General features: G+C 37.5%; 1 protein-coding gene across 3 annotated transcripts in view; it reads left to right on the top strand.

The window, feature by feature from the left end:
• Positions 1-13,384, top strand: part of NCK2 (NCK adaptor protein 2) — a 159,998-nt gene that overhangs the window by 46,465 nt on the left and 100,149 nt on the right. For all 3 annotated transcript variants that reach the window (XM_084616835.1, XM_084616833.1, XM_084616834.1), the window contains one exon: positions 10,088-10,161. The gene's annotated coding sequence lies outside the window, so the exon portion shown is untranslated. The remainder of the gene's footprint in view (positions 1-10,087; positions 10,162-13,384) is intronic.

The raw sequence follows: 13,384 nt of genomic DNA, 5'->3' as shown, positions 1-13,384 counted from the left end.
GAATTCATTTAGGTTTCTTTATGCCTAGTCCTTTTTTCCAACTCCAGATAGTTTTATAACAACACTACAAAGAGCACACATAATATAGGGTGCCTCATCTCTCTGATTCCGCTTGTCAGTATAGTGAATTGTCAGCTTCCTTTGAAGGTAAAGGAAGTCATGTTTTTAATGAACTTAAAACAACTCTTTCAGACTGTCATTATTTAAAAAGTTACTTGTACCATATATACATTTTCCTTACCAAGCGCCTTGCCACTCCCAAAAGATAAACTGCTGCTCTTCTCACTACACTGAGCTACTTCCAGCAAATCGCAGTTACCCTTCTCCGGTTCACTTTTACAAGCTGTACTCTCAAAGTTCAGTTTTCCTTCCATTACCAACCTCTGCTTCCACTATATGTTAAATTCACTGAGAGACTACCAGTCATATCCAAAGTGTCTAGAGATGAGAGTAGACCTGCCATCCCCTGCATTCTCGAGAGATTAACAGACTCCGCTACCCAGTCTTACCTCTCACTGGCTGGGCCTGGGGTCACAGCCCCGCTGAGCCCTCTCCGTGGTAGCTCCATCCGTGCCGTGGACTCATTTCCCAGCAGCACCTCTGGACAAGGCAAACCTGGTTGGCAGCTGACCTGCCCTGCCTGTGGGTCCCCCCATTCAGATGAAGTTACTACTTATATTTTAGTAATGGATGGTGGGGGGGGAGGGGCATATTGTGAAATGGATTTAAAAACAACTACTGTTTTTTTCTAAGTGCATGGAATCGTGCACAGGCCAGAGTTTGAAGAGAGCATGAGTTCACATGCAGGAGTAAAATGGGAGTACAGGCCAAGTGCACTTTTTGTCTCTACTAATTAGGCCAGCATTCACATTTTTCACTTTTTTCAGTAATCTAAGGAGTCAGCAACGTCTGTTTGCTCAGCAGTGAAGGCTTTTTTGTGCTGCAGTTCACATCCCCTCTTTTGTTTTTTCCTGTTTACATAGTATGAATGTTTTAAAAGAAGAAAAATTAAACTGACTTTTGTAGACTGTACAGTACATGGATGGACTTGTTTCTTCCGATTTGTTTCTTCCGATTATATCAGAGGACATATAGCAACATGGCAATTAATGACATTTCTGACTTTATGTAAAATAAGAGGCAAAAATATTATGTAAATTGAAGTTTTTGCCTCTTGATGCCTTAAGTTGTGTGTTCTTTGCCCAACTTTTAAAAATAGTATAGTTAGCAGATACTTGGATCTCTTTCTCTCCCCCCTCCCCCCCGACTCGTTTTCATAAAGGATCAGCAAAGAAACATGGTATAGCTCCATAGACATTCTTCATTCTAAAGGGAAAATATTCAATATATATCATGTCTTGAGTAAATTTATATTTAAATAATTTTTTCTTTCCAACTGTTGGGTTCCAAACTTTCAGTCACCTTTTGACTGACAAGTGTTTATCTAGGTACTGCTTTACAGACACTAGTTATGTTTGCCACAAATGTATGGATAGCTCCCATATTCAGATATATCGTATGCTAAAATAGTAGCCTGATTTGAAATGCCTGTCTAGCAGGGAGGTTTTATTGGAACATTTGTAATAGCCCTAGACTAGAATTGTAGTTGATGTAGTATATTTCAGTCAGTTACAAAGAAGGTAATGAAAAGGAGTACTTGTGGCATCTTAGAGACTAACAAATTTATTTGAGCATAAGCTTTCGTGAGCTCAGATAAATTGGTTAGTTTCTAAGATGCCACAAGTACTCCTTTTCTTTTTGCGAATACAGACTAACAGGGCTGCTACTCTGAAAGAAGGTAATGTTTAATAGAGATAATTGGCTTTAGTGGTGTAGTGAACTGGCAAACTGCCCACATGATCATCCTTGCAGGAAGAGTGCATGGTAAAGTGTTGCTTTACAGTTGCTCCCCAGAAGGCTACTGGTTATATGTCAAGCACTGAATTTTACAACAATTATCAGAGTCACTTGAACTAATTATCCTTTGAATTGAAATCCCTAGGCTACACAACATAGGTTTATGGGCAGGCTATTGATACTTAATACACCACAAAGAGCTTATTTTAGTTCATGTCAGAGAGGTTGAACAGGGGAGAATCAAAAATTGTGAAGGCCTGAAAGGATGTCATTTAAAACAATCCTTACAAGATGGAACCTAAGTGTTTTTTTTTTTTTTTTTTTTAGCAGTGGGGCTAAAGAAGGGGCAGATTTTAGATCTGTTAATCTATCTCCTTTTTGACTCTTTTTTTTAATGTACTTAGTAAAGTATAATTACAAAAGCATTAATTCAGTCTTATACTGTACCTCCTAAAATCAGTATGAACTGTGTACATTTAGCTAAAGTTTATTATTGAATATTTATTTCTTGATGCTTGGAGTACAACAGTTATTTTATGTCTGATGCTGTTAGCTGATGTAGTATCAAAAACTATTCCTGTCTCTCTGACTGTGATCCTTGCCTTAAGACAGTTTATTAAACCCTGTTTCAACAAAATAAAGTTTAAACTCTTTATCCTGGCTTTGCAAGATGTTGCAAACTGAGCATTCAGCACTGTAAAAGATACAAATGATAGTCTTTGTCCTGAATATTCGTTTGAAAGAGAAACGAGACAGTGTGAGATTGTGTTTTAAAATATATATTACATCTTCCCTTCCTCCTTCTTCCATGTTTGTACCTTCACTTCCCTCTGATGCCCTCCTCTATGTGTATGCTTCCCAACTTGTTCTCTTATTTGTATCCTCAAGCCTTCACAGTAAATAAAAGCAATTTTATTTGAGTCCCATTATCTTAATTTGTGAGGCACCTCAACATGTTGTCTTCTGTATCTTCCTGTGTTAGATTTTGCTCATTTCCTAATCTTTGTTTTAGAATAATGCCAGTGGTATGCATTTGATTCTGCTATTGGCATCCTTTGAGAAGCAGGTAAGTTTTGCAGTGTTGCAAGGGAACTGTTTAATCTCTCATACGAGTCAATAGAAATACAATTCACAAAATCCTTACCACCTTTGAATAATACTGTTCCGGAAACTTAGAAACAGTTTAGAAAGTTAAATGTGTAATGTGAACAAAAGAGTGGCCATACTAGGTCAGACTAATGGTCCATCTAGCCCAGTATCCTGTCCTCTGACAGTGGTCAATGCCAGAGGCATCAAAGGAAGTGAACAGAACAGGGCAATTATCAAGTAATCTATTCCCTGTTGTCCAGTCTGAGCATCTGGCAGTCAGAGGCCAAGGGACACCCAGAGCATGAGGTTGGATCTCTGACCATCTTAGCCATTGAAGGATCTGTCCTTCATGAATTTATTTAATTCTTTTTTCAACCCAGTTATACTTTTGGCCTTCATAACATCCTCAGGCAATGAGTTCCCCAGATTGACTTGTGCGTTGTGTGAAGAAGTACTTCCTATGAGTTGTTATAAACCTATTGATTTTATTGGGTGTCCCCTGGTTTTGTGTTATGTGACAGGGTAAATAACACTTCCCTGTTCACTTTTCCACACCATTCATGATTTAAAGACTTCTATTGTATCCCCCCTTAGTCATCTCTTTTCTAAGCTGAACAGTCCCAGGCTTTTAAATCTCTCCTCATAAGGAATTGTTACCTGCAAAAATCTAGGGCACCCCGCCTATACCCTACTGAGGGGTCAAGGCATGACCCAATCAATTTAGGCACTCCCACCCTTTCCCTTTCCTAGGGCTTAGGGTATAAGGCACCTATCCTTGCCTGCCCCCCAGGGCTCAGGAAGAAACCTGGTCAATTTAAGTACCTGCCTTTTCTCTCCTGGGGGCTCAGGGCTCTACAGGTCTGTGAAATCTTTTCCCAGTGAGAGAGCTGTAAACAGCTGTGCTCTAAACATCTATTTATCAGCAACACACACAGAATACGGATACCAAGCAAATCTCTTATGCTCACCACTCCCAATATACAGACAAATTTCACTCGATGGCCAGTCAGGATAGACTCATCTGGGGGTTCCTGCCGATGCCTCTGCACATCACGGTCATGCAGAGGGGTCAGAATTCCAGCAGCTTAATGTTGAACTGCAGTCTGGAAATGGTTCCCAAAGAACATTATTTTTTACATTGTGTAGGTAAAACTAGCTATCTCCTTCAAATTTACTAAACCTATCACATTATCCCACACTCCTAAATAACAAAAATTTTAACCAATTATACATTGGCACCAATATGTCCTCCTTCCTACCCAAGTTCTTTACATTTTGTCTTTCATGCCCAAATTGTAACTTAGTTGTGACCTTCTCTGTTTGTGCAGATGGTCAGCATAAAATGCTGCTCATAGTTTATCTTACCATTTGTTATGTCTTTTTCTGTATTCTCCCTAATTTCCCAGTGCCTTTACAACCTTAGTGGTTATAACTCTCCTTAGGGACATTCCTGAGGTGGGGGTGCTTTAGCAGCAGCTGTTGTTCCTTTTTTTCTTTTAATTTCAATTTTAATGGTGAACTCCCAAGGCTGGTTTAGTATGGGGGGAGGTTTGATCAGGTCTCAGGCCTACAGAATCAGTCGTATACCCTTAATTATTTTTGTTACCCTTTCTGTACCTTTTTCATTTCTAATATAACTTTTTTGTGATGAGGTGACCAGAACTGCATGCAGTATTTAAGGTATGGGCGTACCACAGTTTTACATGATTGTGATATTTTCTGTCTTATTATCTATCCCTTTCCTAATGGTTCCTAACATTTAGTTAGCTTTTTTTGACTCCTGCTGCATACTGAGTGGGTGTTTTTAAGAGAGCTGTCCACAATGGCTGTCCACAAATTCATGAAGGACAGATCCTTCAATGGCTATTAGCCAAGATCTTTCTTGAGTGATAACTGCTAATTTAGACCCCATCATTTGTATGATAGTTGGGGTTTTGTTTTCAAAATGTATTATTTTCATGGTTTCAGAGTAGCAGCAGAGTGTTAGTCTGTATCTGCAAAAAGAAAAGGAGGACTTGTGGCACCTTAGAGACTAACAAATTTATTTGAGCATAAGCTATTTGAGCATAAGCTTTCGTGAGCTACAGCTCACTTCATCGGATGCATTCAGTGGAAAATACAGTGCGGAGATTTATATACACAGAGAACATGAAACAATGGGTGTTACCATACACACTGTAAGGAGAGTGATCAGGTACGGTGAGCTATTTGCAAGTTTGACTATCACTACAAAAAGATTCCCCTCACCCCCCCTTGCTGGTAATAGCTCACCTTACCTGATCACTCTCTGTGTATAAATCTCCCCACTGTATTTTCCACTGAATGCATCCGATGAAGTGAGCTGTAGCTCACAAAAGCGTATGCTCAAATAAATTTTAGTCTCTGAGGTGCCACAGGTACTCCTTTTCTTATTTTGCATGTGGCTTATATCCAGAACAGGAGAATAAAATGGAAACATTAAAGTTTTAAGTCAGATCCATATAAAGATTTTCTTGCTTTCCATTGTCAGCATCTCCTGCTTTACTTCTGTGTGGACAATAAGTGTTAGGCTGGCAAAACATATCCTAACAGTGCAAGATTTAAGAAAGAATAAGTAATATCCTCTCTGGATTTTCATACTTTTTTATCCAGAGCCAAAGGATGGACTATTAATTGTGATATTTAAAGTCCCAGAAATTTTGCACTATTTTTAAGACATTTTCTCCTTATCCCCAAATACTACTTGAAATATTAGGACTTATCCTTTTCACAGATGAGAACACAACTTATCCCATATAATTTTCTTAAAACAGGAGTTCATTTTATTTATGAGGAGAAAAGGTTTTCCAGGTCATCCTGAGTTTTCAAAGTGCAGCTGCTCCTGTGTTATGACTTTTTATCCTATTTACAATTAATATTTTAGAGTTCTGTAAGTGTTATTAAACCTTGTATCGGGATGCTATTCTACAGTCCAAACCTTTGTTTCTATATTCTGTGGGATAATTTTTTCTAGTCATTGAAATATTCTTGTAATGAGTATTTTATTAATAAGTTCTGTGTTTCTTTATTCAGCTTTTTTTGAGATCCAAATTCCCATCCTTAAATTGCCAGTAGTTTTGCAGCTCCCACATTTCCCATCTTAACCTGTGAACATTTTGGTTGGGGGTGAAAATTGGTCGTTTGAAGGAGGTGGTTCTCAGTTTACTATGTAGCAGGGTAGCTTATCATGTCCAGCAAGCTAAAGATTTTCATAGGATACCAAAACCAGAATGGAGCCAAGAGAAGATGGTGACCAGCCTCCATCTTGTGCTTGTGTGCCTCTCCCTCTGTTGTGTGTTGTGTCAGTGTTAAGGACTTGTGTATACTTTTGGCTAAATCGGCACTGCTGCAATTGATGCAGCGGTGTCAATTTAGTGGGTCTGGTGAAGACAAGCTAAGTCGATGGCAGAGCACTCTCCCGTCAATGTCTGTACTCCACCTCCCTGAGAGGCGGAAGGTAAATTTGTGGGAGAGCATCTCCTATCAACCTAGGTCGACTTACAGTGGTGTAGACCAGACCTTAGTATCAAATCAGTAATATCAAAGAGGTTTTGGTGTTGTATTGTTTTTCCTTTGAAATTTGTACACTGTCAGGTGGTCTTATTATTTTGAGCTGTTTTTATGAAGGTTGATTGAGGTGTCGAAAATGGAACTACGGGTGTCAGTTAAAAATGCTGGATTATTTTCCCTTCAGATATTTGGAAAAAATTAACCCAGTCCCCTCTAGAGTTGCTAACCTTCTAGGGTTGGCCTTGAGTCTCCAGGAATTAAAGATTAATCTTTAATTAAAGATTGTCATGCGAAGAAACTTTCAATAATACGTCCAACCAGAATTGGCAATCCAAGTCCCCTCTCTGTTCTAAACTACTTTCTTTGCAATCAAAAGTGAGAGAAAAACAAAAAAAGCCTGGGGATGAATAAAATAATAATACTGTTTTTGAAGTAAAATTTCTAACACACACAATTATATCTGCTAACAGATTTATCAATGAACTGGAATACAATAACTGGCAAAAGAAACCAAAGTTGGTACCAAATGGGCACAATATTTTGTAGAGACATATTAATTATCTAATAGCTACTTAGTTTTAAAGTATGTGGAGGACTGGAAAAAAAGGGCTAGGATTAGAGGGAGACTTTGTGAGTAAAAATAAACATGTTTTTTCCATGTTATCCAGGGTGTTCTTCTGGTACAGACCTAACAGGATGTTACAGAATTTTTAGCCAGTAAGTGGAGGGGTGGGGGTAGTATTTCTGCCCCCTCCAAGGCACAAATTAATATTGCTTCATTTGTTTCCTCCCTTCAGGATCGCTCTTAATCTTATAATTGCAAATAGAGAGTGCTAATTTCCAGTGAGAATTACAGTCAATCCAAAATAGGGCACAAGAATCCTCTGCTTGTCCCCTTTGTCTACTGAATTTCCGAGCGACAAGGTGGGTGAGTGAGGTAGTATTGGACCAACTTCTGTTGGTGAGAGAGACCTGCTTTTGATCTACACAGAGCTCTTCCTCAGATCTGGGAAAGGTATTCAGAGTGTTACAGCTAAATACAAGATCAAAGAGATAGTTTAGCATAAGTAGTGAGCACATTCTAAGGGACCATTCAAGGTGAAGTGGCCTGTTCGCACCCCTGTATTCATAAGACAAAAAGAGGAGTTAGTGTGTCACAAATTGTTGTAATACGCCGTAAATCTGGTGTGTATATTAACACCATAGAATTATAGGCCTGGAAGGGACCTCGAGAGGTCATCTAGTCCAGTCCCCTGTACTTGTGGCAGGATTAAGTACTATTTGGATCATTCCTGTTCTTAAAAATCTCCAGTGGTGGAGATTCCACAACCTCCATAGACAATTTATTCCAGTGCATAACCACCCTGACAAGTTTTTCCTAAGGTCCAACCTAAACCTCCTTTGCTACAATTTAAGCCCATTGCTTCTTGTCCTATCCTCAGAGGTAAAGAACAATTTTTCTCCCTCCTCGTAACAACCTTTTATGTACTTGAAAACTGTTATCATGTCGCCTCTGTCTTCTCTTTTCCAGATGAAACAAACCCAATTTTTTCAATCTTCCCTCATAGGTCATGTTTTTTAAAACTTTAATCATTTTTGTTGCTCTTCTCTGGACTTTTTCGAATTTGTTCACATCTTTCCTGAAATGTGGCACCCAGAACTGGACATGGTACTCCAGTTGAGACCTAATCAGCGTGGAGTGGAGCAGAATGACTTCTTGTGTCTTGCTTACAACACACCTGCTAATAGATCCCAGAATGTTGTTTGCTTTTTTTGCAACAGTGTTACACTGTTAACCCATATTAAGCTTGTGGTCCACTATTGGCCCCAGATCCCTTTCTGCAGTACTTCTTCCTAGGCAGTCATTTTCCACTTTGTATGTGTACAACTGATTATTCCTTCCTAAATGGAGTACTTTGCATTTGTCCTTATTGAATTTCATCCTATTTAGTGCAGACCATTTCTCCAGTTTGTCCAGATCATTTTGAATTTTAATCCTATCCTCCAAAGCACTTGGAACCCCTCCCAGCTTGGTATCGTCTGCAAACTTTGTAAGTGTACTCTCTATGCCATTATCTAAATCAGTGATGAAGATATAGAACAGAATGAGACCCAGAACTGATCTCTGCGGGACCCCACTTGTTATGCCCTTCCAGCATGACTGTGAACCGCTGATAACTACTCTCTGGGAACGGTGTCTAGCAAAGTAATGAATTTAATCTCTCAGGCTTGTCTTTTGAAAGGGTTGTGCAGGTTTCCTTTGAGGATGAGCACTGATAGGTCAGATATAGTGGAATCACTTTGTGAAAAGTGTTCACCCACAGGTGGCATGGTTTTTTTGTCTTATCATTTTCCTCTGTCAGTTCATTAGAGAGTGTGGTGATTGTCTGACTTCACCCACATAGTTGTTATCAGGGCATTTAGTGCACTGGATGGGGTACACCGCATGGTGTGATAGGCATGTGTAGGACCCAGAGATCTTGAAAGGAGTGTTGTGGGAGGAGGGGTGTTGATCATTGTAGGAATGGAGATATGTATGCAGGTTTTGCGTCTGTTGTTCTGGCAGAATCTGGTGCCCCTTTGAGTTGGTGTGGCCTGGTCTGTGGGGAGCTTGCTTCTGATGATGAGGTTGGAGAGAATTGGGGCTTGTATGAAGGCCAGAAAAGGCGGTTCAGAAAATACTTTTTCAGGATGGGTCCCCCTTGAGTATGGGTTGTAGTTTGATGTTACCACTTATGAGTTCCAGTGTGGAGAAGTAGGTGACAACTAAGTGTGTTCGGTCAGAGGGGGTTTTATTTCTGTATTGAAGTAGGTTCTCGTGGTATTTGGGTGGCCCGTTCCATGATGCAATCTATACATCCACCAAACAAGGACACTCTGCCAGAGAAGTAATTTTCATTAGTTAAAAATTACACCACAAAATGAAACGCAACAAAACGGTCATTTTTGTTCCTTGCTTGAATTGGATTTGTTTTGTTTGTTTGATTAAAACTGGGCTAGCTATTTTTGTGGGTATGTCTTAGCATTTTGGGAGCACAGTACTACCAATGATGAATTAATGGATTTGCAATATGTGAGCTGTCAGACATTCTACAGGGTTTGAAATGTAATTAAAAATGGCAATGACTGTTCATAGTCCCTTCTAAAATATTATTCTATGACTAAAAATATTTACTCGGATATAATTAACACTGTTTATTATATGGCATTTTAAAACATGGTGGCAAATTAATATACTGTTGTAAAAAGGAAAGGGCAGAAGTTAATCGCTTTGACAAATGTGGTCATTTTAACTTACTGTATTTTTACTTCAGTTTATACACAGTGCCTCTCACAGCATGCTGTTTTGATTATTTGGATGGACTACAATTCTTTACAATCCTTCTATATATAGTTCTTGTTGAAAATAAAGAATAATTTTTTGGTGTATCGGATCATACCAAATGAAGTCTAACAAATAAATTAACTTAAATAAATTCTGCCACACTATACTTGCCCTGCTGTACAGATTTACTTTTGAAAATTTCGTACAACTTAATCCAAATTGCATAAAAAAAAATTCTGAGGTAAATTTATTGCTAGAATTGAAATGTCTGCATCTTTGCTGTTTCAGTGACTTCTTGTGAACATAATTTTATTGGAAAATCCTGGCTTTCGCTGTCTGGATCCTTTAACAGTGTGCCAAAGGTGAGTTGACTCCGGCCTCCTTCTCATAATTTAAGATGATACGAAGCTAATTGGATGAATTATTTGTTACTCTGATTGTTTAATGTACTTCAGTGCTTATAAATTGTTAAGCTACCAAAAAAAGTGTTAAAGCTTTTTCCTCCGCTAATTTGAGCCAAGTAAATTTTAGCTCTCTTTCATAAGTGAAGAGGGTCAGATTTAATAATTAGATATTGCTGAGAGCTGTATTTGGCTCTTATCCTATATTGTCTGTTATCTTGCTTCAGGATTTTTTTTTTTTACAGTCCTCAGCCATAGTTTGTTAGCTTTGCTTTATTAACAGGCTCAGCATTGATTCCTCATGGTTTCCTAAAAACTAGCTCCATAAAATAAATACTATTGCATACAATGTTTAAAGACAAATAGAATTTTGTTTATCACTTGCTTAATCTACATGGCCTTCTTATAAAGGATCAGCAGAACTGTAGTTGGTACATTTTAAGGATATTTTTTGGGCAGTCTCCAAAGACATGAGGTTGCCTGATTAAATTGTGTCTTATACAAGATTCATTTTACAGAAGAATTTTGTTAATTCCTATTTTCCTAATGCACACACCACACCATTTGCACATGGCAACTGTTCTCTGTCACCAGGATTTAGCAGAAATTTATTAGCAGAATGCTGTGTGAAGAGGCTTCATCTTACTAAGACCTCAGTTTACAAAAAAAATACAACAGAACACTGAATAGTCTTGTGGCTGCTGTATAGAGTTGGGAGCCATGAGAGCAATGTTCTGTTCATGGCTCTGCCATATATTTCTTAAATTTATTGAGACGAAATCATCTAATCTCTCTGCTCCTTAGTTTATTCATCTATAAAAGGAAAAAGGATGTTGTGTGAGACTGAGTTCTTGAAAATGTACAAAGTAATTGAAATGTTTAGATGGAAGGTAATATGGAAGTACTGAATATGCTTTTAATTCGTTTTGAGTTCTGTTAAGAACCTGTATAATGATAGAAACTAAACATCACTTGTTAAATAAATACATGTGTACTTAGTAATGCATTATTTTTACTTTTTTATCTTTGCTTGTTTGTAGTGGCTAACTTAAACATAGTAATTTGTAATGAGTTTTTAGCATAAATGTAGTGACATTTTATTGTATGTGAATTGTCAAAGATGTATCTTAACAAAAGGGAAAACAAAAACAAAAAAATACCACTGACTTTACCAAACCTTTTTTAACAATACTTTCTATTTTTCATATGAAAGATGAAATGCCACTATTTGTAGTGGTATACTGTTACATAATAGTCAAGGATTTGCACACCACTTAGCTCAGAGTTTTGCCATTTCCTGATAGACTTTGTGAGTCGATGTTAGGTGAACCACTTAAAATAAGAACAAAACAACAATCCTTGTGAAATTAAAAAGAGGTATGTGTATGTGCACACATACATACTGTACTTTTTTTTTTTGCATACCTCTAGACTTTCTTCTTATAGTAGAGGTAGAAGTACTTGAACTAGTTTGGTAAAAGACAACAGTAGAAGCTTTTTGTACACAAAGCACTGATTCATGTTTAATCTTAACCTGTGACAAGTACAGTTGCCATTTATAGGATAATTTACACAATTTAAGTTAAGGACGTGCTTATGTGCTTTGCTGAATCAGGCCCAAAGTATGTACTTAATTCAAATGTGGGTTTACATAGTAAAAAATTTATTTTGTGATATACATCGTTTATTTTTTGTAGCCACATGTGGTTTTTATGCTTTTCATAAGTAATGTAGTGACTGCACATGTTCTGAGAATATCTACTTTCATATTTAATACATTTAAAACTAGGACACTTAGTGTAAGTCAGAATTGTCTGTTACATTAAACTTTGTGTGCTTCAATGTGTAATGGTTTTCAGTAAATTTTATTATATACAGATACTTGTTTGTCTAAGATATTAATATAATTTGAAGTGCAGAAGTAGAATAGTCTTCATTTTTCACTTGTAGAATTATTTCTGTCTTACTCAGAGTAATTCTTAAATGCCACATTAAAGAACATCTTGTGATGAGAACATCACTAAATTCTAATTTAAGATTTTTCAGAGAGACTGATTTGCAATAATTTGTTATCCCAGCATGAGGGTGTAAATATAGTCTGTTTTAGAATGTAATATTGCCAAGACTATTACGCTGCAGTTTTAAACTGGGGAGACTTGTTACTAATTTCTTTCAGTCAAAGAAAATGGGTTACATTTTACAGTTTTATAGTACAAGATATTTGCTAAAATATTTTGGATAATCATATGTTTACTGGCAAGGATTAATTTGGTTATAGACACTTAGAAAATGGATATATGGGAGGTATATTTTATAGGTATCAGTCTTTTTTTTTTTTTTTTTAAGAGCATCTTTCTTCATAACCCTTACAGCATATGCTTATTAGGTCATTTAATGATACACGTGTGAAGAAGAGAGTGTTTAAGGCCACGTCTACACTAGTACTTATGTCAGCAAAATGTTTGTTGCTCAAGGGTGTGAAAAGACACACCCCTGAGTGACGTAATTTTCATCAGCATAAGTAGTCATGTGCACAGCGGTATATTGATGGGAGAGTTTCTTCCACCGATATAGCTACCACCATCATTGAGGGTGATTTAATTAGGTCAACGGGAGAGCTCTCTCCTGTCAGCATGAGAGCAGCTACACAAGAAATCCTTACAGTGGCACGGCTGTGTTGGTAAAGCTGTGCTGCTGTAAACTCTTCAGTGTAGACTTAACCTAAATTGGACAAGATTAGATGTAAACAGGTAAAATGAAAATTGATCACAATCCACTGTGACCTCATTTTGATAAGCCTGTTGAGTGACAAACATCCTCAATAAGTATTTCTGCAGTGCTTATGTTTAGGACCAGTGAGTAAAGTGTTGAAGTAACTCTAAGTAGGGGGTACTCCAACACCTTGTGGGATCGGGCACTTAATTATTATAGTATCTTAAATGTCAACTCTGTAGTTCATCATTAAAGGAGAACAACCATAAATAAGAACATTTAATAAAGCTAGCTGATGGTGATGGATTCTGGAACGCTTACTGGAGCTTACTATGTTTGAGCATTAATGTGGGTGAGACTGCTTCAGGATTTATATTAAGTTAAAACTTTCAAGAAAATATTATGCACTCTTCCAGCTTGATGCTATACACATTTTGGTATAATACAAATTGCTAAAAGGATAAAGAGTACA

This window comes from Lepidochelys olivacea (assembly GCF_965140295.1).
Source record: "Lepidochelys olivacea isolate rLepOli2 genome assembly, chromosome: 1".
Classification (NCBI taxonomy): Eukaryota; Metazoa; Chordata; order Testudines; family Cheloniidae; genus Lepidochelys; species Lepidochelys olivacea.
This window is presented reverse-complemented; position numbering and strand designations above follow the sequence as displayed.